The following is an 8,550-nucleotide window of genomic DNA, read 5'->3' as shown; positions in this document are numbered from 1 at the left end:
TTAATTGACTTGATTGCATCTTTAAATCTCTTTTATGTTCTTGATGAACAAAATCAGGCAGTTAACATTGTATTATGTCAGAACTTGCTTCAAACAAATAAGGCAACTCTTATGCAATTAAAGATCTCTTTATTTCTTTATGTTTTTTATTTATGAATGTCATTTTGGTTTTACTGAATTTTCAATTGTTTAGGCTATCCCACATGACCTATCTCAATTTGAGTCCTATTTTTTTCTGATTGCATTTGTCATCATTTGGACCTGTATTTCACTGGTCTAAACCCCAGACTGAGAGAGGTTAAGTTAAGCATAAGACACTGTTTGAGTTAGAAGCCTTGCATTCAGATCTCCTTCCCTTCAATTGCTCTGTGCTTTCAACCTCAGTTTCTTCATAGTATCACTTATTACATTGGATTGTTGTGAAAAGTAGATGAGATAACAGAGAAAATGCCTTACATGACAATCAATAAATGATAAAATTTCCATACTTTATAAATGCTAGTACTCATTATCATTAACAGAAATTAAATGTCAGAAAGGGGAGTTATTTTAAGGGTAAGATAATAGGTTGGTTTCAGGCTTTGAATTACCCAAGTGAGTAATTTCTATCAGGAGCATGACTCATTGGTTCAAGAAAATTTTAACTGTGTTCTCTGTAACAATTATGTTATACCAGAGCTCAGGGAATACTCAAATCTATCAATAGTCAAATTCGCAAAAAATGGAACGAACAGAAGCCCAAAGAAAATTATTGGAAGATGAAAACACAAGAAAATCACTAATGGAAATAGAAAAGATCTGTCTTAGGAAAACCAGTGATGTCAAGAGAAGGGCGAATATCAGGATTATAAGTTAACTATTTTATGGAAACAAAGAATTTCCATTTAAAGTCAGATATTATCATCAGAGAGGTAAAGATTTCAGTAAAAGGGGCTTGGAGTGATGAAAAAGTGATTCTTATTACTGCAGGGATCAGTATTTCTTTTTTGATTTTTTTTAAGAACTGCAAGGAATTTGGCATTTCATATCACTCCTCTACATCACTGTTATTGCTAAGATTCTGATAGGCAGGGAACTCTTTTGGAAGCACTGGCCTGTCTTTGCTCCAAGATGGATCCTTCTGCCAGCATTCTTCTTCCTTCTGTTTAGGGACTCCCAGGAAAAGGTATTCCCAGAAATAAGATTTGGGGGAAATATCAAATATGAAAAAGTTCTAATCCTTTATAATCATTTTTAAGCCCATTGCTAATCCTGTAAAGAACTAGGTTTCTGAGAAGTTGATTGTAATAATTGAATAAATAAGATACTCATATAATATGTTTTTTCAAGAGTTAAGCTTGCAGGTGTTTGGGTCCTGGATGGAGCACTACATATTCTGTATTTTAAATGGTAAAACAAATTCATAAAAAAATTTATAAAAATTGCAGATATCCAGGTTTTCCCAGAAACATCTAGTCACTTCATTTCACTAGCAGTTAAAACTTGGAAGTGTGCCAAACACACTTGCAAATAATTGAATCATAGGCATGTTTTTCTACAATGAGAAAAGGGAGAATTACACATATTATTGATAGAATTGGAATTAGCATTCAAGTTAATTCTTCAATATTACTTGAGCTGGTAATAGATGTCAAATCTAAGATAAATATGCAATATTTTAGGTATCAGAACTTTGAAGCACTTGCATCCATAAAAGTTCTGGTTCTTTTTTAAACAAGTTTTCCTAATTTTTTCAATGCTCTTTCATTTCAAATTAACTGTTGAATTTACTTCTTTGAGAGAAAGTTGAAAAAGTGCTTAGTTTAGGTTCATTTATTGCCATTACTGATGAATGAACTTCAACAATTTACTTGGTATATTTGATAAAGGGGCTAAAAGCATGCAATGGAGGAAGGATAGCATCTTCAACAAATGGTGCTGGGAAAACTGGAAATCCATATGCAACAAAATGAAACTGAATCCCTTTCTCTCACCATGCACAAAAGTTAATTCAAAATGGATCAAGGAGCTTGATATCAAATCAGAGACACGCCGTCTGATAGAAAAAAAAGTTGGCTACGATCTACATACGGTGGGGTCGGGCTCCAAATTCCTCAATAGGACACCCATAGCACAAAAGTTAATAACTAGAATCAACAAATGGGACTTACTCAAACTAAAAAGTTTTTTCTCAGCAAAAGAAACAATAAGAGAGGTAAATAGGGAGCCTACACCCTGGGAACAAATCTTTACTCCTCACACTTCAGATAGAGCCCTAATATCCAGAGTATACAAAGAACTCAAAAAATTAGACAATAAGAAAACAAACAACCCAATCAACAAATGGGCCAAGGACCTGAACAGACACTTCTCAGAGGAGGACATACAGTCAATCAACAAGTACATGAAAAAATGCTCACCATCTCTAGCTGTCAGAGAAATGCAAATCAAAACCACCCTAAGATACCATCTCACTCCAGTAAGATTGGCAGCCATTATGAAGTCAAACAACAACAAGTGCTGGCGAGGATGTGGGGAAAAGGGTACACTTGTACATTGCTGGTGGGACTGAAAATTGGTGCAGCCAATTTGGAAAGCAGTATGGAGATTTCTTGGAAAGCTGGGAATGGAGCCACCATTTGACCCAGCTATTCCCCTTCTCGGTCTATTCCCTAAAGACCTAAAAAGAGCATGCTACAGGGACACTGCTACATCGATGTTCATAGCAGCACAATTCACAATAGCAAGACTGTGGAACCAACCTAGATGCCCTTCAATAGACGAATGGATTAAAAAAATGTGGCATTTATACACAATGGAGTATTACTCTGCATTAAAAAATGACAAAATCATAGAATTTGCAGGGAAATGGATGGCATTAGAGCAGATTATGCTAAGTGAAGCTAGCCAATCCCTAAAAAACAAATGCCTAATGTCTTCTTTGATATAAGGAGAGTAACTAAGAACAGAGTAGGGAGGAAGAGCAGGAGAAGAAGATTAACATTAAACAGGGATGAGAGGTGGGAGGGAAAGGGAGAGAGAAGGGGAAATTGCATGGAAATGGAAGGAGACCCTCAGGGTTATTCAAAAGTACATACAAGAGGAAGTGAGGGGAAAGGGAAAAATAATACAAGGGGGAGAAATGAATGACAGTAGAGGGGGTAAAGAGAGAAGAAGGGAGGGGAGGGGAGGGGAGGAGGGATAATAGAGGATAGGAAAGGCAGCAGAACAGAACAGACACTAGTATGGCAATATGTAAATCAATGGATGTGTAACTGATGTAATTCTGCAATCTGTATATGGGGTAAAAATGGGAGTTCATAACCCACTTGAATCAAAGTGTGAAATATGATATATCAAGAAATTTGTAATGTTTTGAACAACCAACAATAAAAAATTTTAAAAAAAAAATCAATTTACTTGGAAGCAGAATAGCATCTCGGGAAGACTGAAAGCTATTGTCTGTGCACAAAACCTGGCTCCACCATTCACATTCTGACTTTGGGCTGATAACCTCTCTATCTCAATAACTCCCTGAAAAACAGGAATTAAAATTGTGTAAAGATAGTGGTAATATAGTCATAAAGTTATGATGAATGAAATAATACTTGAAAAAGCTTTAGAATGGATGCTCAATGGTAGCTGTTGTCATTGTGATTGGGATATTTGGGAATTCTAATCTGTTACAATAGCCTGTACATAGCAGCTGGAATTTTGGCTGCTTTCTCCTCACTACACTGCCAGAAATAAAAGCAGCTGTATGTCTTTTCTAGGAAAGTTTTATAATTTCTGGCATTTTATTCATCTAGATTGTGTGTGTGTGTGTGTGTGTGTGTGTGTCTCCTCAACAACCTAATGGAACTAGCTTTTTAAAAAAACCTACATTTTTTAAGCTTATTTGACTTGTTTGGGTTATTGTAATGATAACAACAGAGCTTTTGACTTTCTAGAGGCAGAGGTTTGAAAGGAGAGAAAGTTCTCTACCTATGGGGGTATCTACTATCCACTGTAATTGAATGTAATAGGGTCTCTCTAAGGTATATATATTTTGTTCCAACCAATATTTTATCACTGCACTAGTACCCTACCATTAATTATTAGGGTTTCACAGTGTTTTAACAGCCAATAGATATTCTTATCTGATCTGTCTGATGAATATTCTTCGATAGTATTTTAATAAACCATAGTTGCTTTTAATAAGAATCACATTAATATTCTGTTTTCTGCTCTGGAGGAACAAAAAGCTTCTCAAATATTTTCATAGTTGAAGTGATAGATTTTTACTCTGAACTTTTTATTTCCCTTGATTATGTATTTATATTCAATGGTATAATAATAAACCAGTTCTCAGGGTGGGTGAGGGGTCTGGAAGAGCCTTGATGTATAGTAATTTTATATTTCCCTGGCATAAATACTCATATTACACTGGATTTCAAGTACCAAAGTGACATCCTTAGACACAGCATTGAGAAAGTCCATGCACAATTGGCTCTCATGAGCTGGTATAACTAGCTCCAGTGTTCTTGTTGTATTGATAATCAATATTCTTTTTTAAAAAATATAGAAGTTATTTGTTCCCCTAAAAATTGTGATCAAAATCTCAACAAATTGTAGTAGATAAAATCCAAGAGACATGAAATTAAACAGATAAATTAACTTCAGAATAATGTTTTCCAAAAGCAATGGACACTTAGAGGTTGATTTGTACATTTTATGTGCCAACTCTGTTTGTATGTGTAAACTCTTGCTACATATATTGACCTTCCTGGTAGTTAAAATATTATATAATAACAATATAAGAAAAAAGTTAGAGGTTATTGGTACTTTGGTTTTCTTCCTGCTTTTTCCTCTTGTCAAATGTTTAAGCATGCATGCAGGATCATTCTATGAATTTTATACTAAAGTAGGACAGAAGAGGCTGGACACCTGAGGAATTTTCAGGAAGCAGGTTTTTGACTGCAGGGTTCAGAATGGGCTACCTTCTAAAACTTCTTCCTCTGAACAATGAATCTAGAAATTCTTTGAACTTTATACCCAGTGCGGGGGAGGGCTAGGAGGTTCACATGACAAGTGCTTTTTGTTCTATCCTCTAGACCAGAGAGGTTTAACAAGTTTGTTTTTTGTTTTTTTTTTTCAAACCTGGCATTTACAAAAAGAGGAAACTATCAACTACAATGCCCTTCTCCAGAAGTTTTTGCTGATAAAAAGCTTTCTGAAAGGCTAAGAGGAACTTACATGCCACAAATATGGTGGAGGTTTCTGCTTAATTATAGTAAAGGTCTTCTGGGTGGGGGTCTGTGGCCTGCTTCAATATCGATTTCTTTCTGAGCATATCCTTACTTCGGTAATTGTCTTGGCCCAGGAGTTCAGCTCCACATAAACCTGTTTGCCTTTTTAAAAGAACTTTTCACCAGCCTTTGAAGTACTACCATGAAAAATGAAGAGATGTGCTTGTGCCAAGTCCAAGCCTAACATTCTTTAATCTTCAAAATCAACAGAAATATATATATATATATATATATATATATATATATATATATATATAATGTTTTTGACAAAACAAAGCAAGTATATGTTAGGGTGAGACTTTAAAATTCATAGAAGCTCAGTAAATCATTTATAACTTTAGTAACTAAAGGATAATTCAAAATACAACCACATTCTCTGTTTTAAATCTAAGTACAATGTCTTTATGGCACTTAAAAACTAATGCTTAATTTTTTTCAAAACTAATTAATTCAACTTTGAAAATTTCAACAAGCATCAGTGTCATACAATTGAATGTAAAAAGTTTCTGCTGTGTTTTTTCAAATATCTGTGATCACTGTGATTCCTGTGAATGGAGACAACTGAATCTGACTTTATTAGTATTTTGTAATCTTTGATGTCTACAATGAATTTTGAAATGAGCAAAGAAAAATAACAAAACAGCATTTAGAAAATTCATAAAAGCAGATGTTGATATATAATAAAAACTTTAACATTTTAAAAGAACATAATTATTCTTTTATTTCTTCAATTCTATCTCATTAATGAATAAATAGTACTAAAAGCTGGTACTATATTAAGTTTTCTGCACTATTTAATAATATATTTGCTTTAAAGCATATAAGATAAACTTACTTTCGAGCAAACTGGATCATTAGTATTATGTGAGAAAGGTTTTTAGAAACTTTTGGTGTCAACTATTTCAGAAAAAAATATTGACTAAAATGTTTTAGTTTGCGTAGAGATAAATTTGATGCTTACATTTCTTTAAAAGTCTCCCTTTAACATTCTAATTTCATATCCATATACTTTATATTTATATTTAAATTATTTTAAATTGTTAAAAATTTTAATAGCAAGTGGTTTGTTCACATATACATAAAACAATGAAGTATAAATATATTCTGATGATATCTGTTAAAGAGATCCATATTATTAGATTAAAACTTCTTCAAAATGGCAGGCCCAGTACTCCAACATATTGGCTCAAGAACTGACTTCCTTAATAAGACCTCTAAAGTGTAAGAAATAAAATCAATAGTCAACCAATGGGATGACATCAAACTAAAAAGTTTCTAGCAAAAGAAATAAGAGTGTGAAGAAATACAAAATGGGAGAAAAATCTTTGCCACTTGCACCTCATTAATTTTTAGAATATATAAAGAATTCAAATTACTTAACACCAAAAATCAAACAAGCAACCCAATCAATAAATGGACAAAGGAACTGAGTGGATATTTTACAGGAGAAGAAATACAAATGGTCAACAGATGTATGGAAAAAACTGTTCAACATCTCTATCTATTATAGGAATGCAAATTAAAACTACACTGAGATTCCATCTCATTACAGTCAGAATGGCAACAATCAAGAATACAAGTAACAATAAATGATGGTAAGGATGTGGGGAAAAGGGCACACTCATACATTGCTTGTGGGGCTACAACCACTTTGGAGAGTAGTATGGAGATTCCTCAGAAAAACTGGAATAGAACCACCATTTGACCCAGCTATCCCACTCTACAGTGAATACCCAAAGATCTTAAAATCAGCATACTACAGTGACACAGCCACATCAATGCTTATAGTACAAATTCACAATAACTAAGATATTTAACCAACTTAGGTACCCTTCAACAGATGAATGGATAGAGAAAATGTGGTATATACACAATGGAATATTACTCAGCCACAAAAAAATGACTTTATGATATTTGCCAATCAATCCATGGATCTAGAGACTATTATGCTAAGTGAAATAAGCCAATCCCAAAAAATCAAAAGTCAAATATTCTGAAATAAGAAGGCTAACACACAATGTGGGCAGGGGGAATAGAACTCCTCCAGTAGATTAGAAAAAGCAGACTGAAGAGAAGGGAGGGGGCTCAGGAATATGAAAGACAGTAGAATGAATCCGACTTCACTTTCAAAGTATATACATAAATACACGACAGTCAAACTCCACATCATGTACAACCACAAAACTGGGATCCTAAGTACAGTCAGATGTACTCCATTTTGTATAAATATGACAAAATAGATTCTACTGTCATGTATAACTAAGAAGAATAAATTTAAAAATAGGTTCAGAATCTGATTGTTGATGTATCCAGTCCCCTTAGTGTAACTCTCAATCATTACATCTATTAGAGCTTAGAAGTGTTAGATTTCAGACAAGTTGCTCTTTTTATAATAATGTTTTATTCTTTATTCTCTAAACTCATAATACTTTTTTCATTAGAGTATACTTTTAATGAAAAAAAAGTAAGAAAATAAAAATAAATAAATAAATATGAATATATAAATATATATGTGAATATGTAAATATACATGTGAAATACATATGAATATACTTATAAATATATGTTATTTTATATATACATAGTTTAAGCTTGAAGCCATTTTGGGGGGTTAGGAAAAGTTTATGGGTAGATTAGAGTTAGGGTTAAGGTATGAACATATGTATCAATATATATGAGTGTATATATAAATGTTCATGTAAAAATATACATGAAAATCTATATATAAATAAACATGGTTTCATATATGGATAGTTTGGGAGTTAGGAGTATTGTTATGATTTAGTATAAAGTACAGTATGAAAACATAAATGAATACATAAATATATATGAATATACATATATAAATATACATATATAAATATTCATGTCAAAATATATATCAATATTTATATATGTTTTATATATAAGCAGATTGAGGTTTAGGGTTAGTACTAGGATTAGAAATACATTTAGAGGTAGGATTATAGTTAGGGTTACTATATATATATATATATATATATATATATATATATATATATATGCATATATATATAGGAATATAAGTGAAAGTATATGAAAAAAATATAAATATATATGGCTTTATACCTGGACAGGTTTAATGCTACTTGCATGGATAGGGTTAGGGTTAGGTTTAGTGTTTACTGCATGGCTACTGTTTGGTTTAAAGATAGGATATGAATATATAAAAAGATATATGTGAATATATAAATATATATGTCAAAATATTTATTAATATATAAATATATAATGTTTTATACATAAGAATTTTTATGGTTGGGGG

This window comes from Marmota monax, unplaced genomic scaffold, assembly GCF_021218885.2.
Source record: "Marmota monax isolate L192 unplaced genomic scaffold, Marmota_monax_Labrador192_F-V1.1 WCK01_AAM20220418_F8-fsc00723, whole genome shotgun sequence".
Taxonomy (NCBI): Eukaryota; Metazoa; Chordata; class Mammalia; order Rodentia; family Sciuridae; genus Marmota; species Marmota monax.
Note: the sequence above shows the minus strand (reverse complement) of the source record.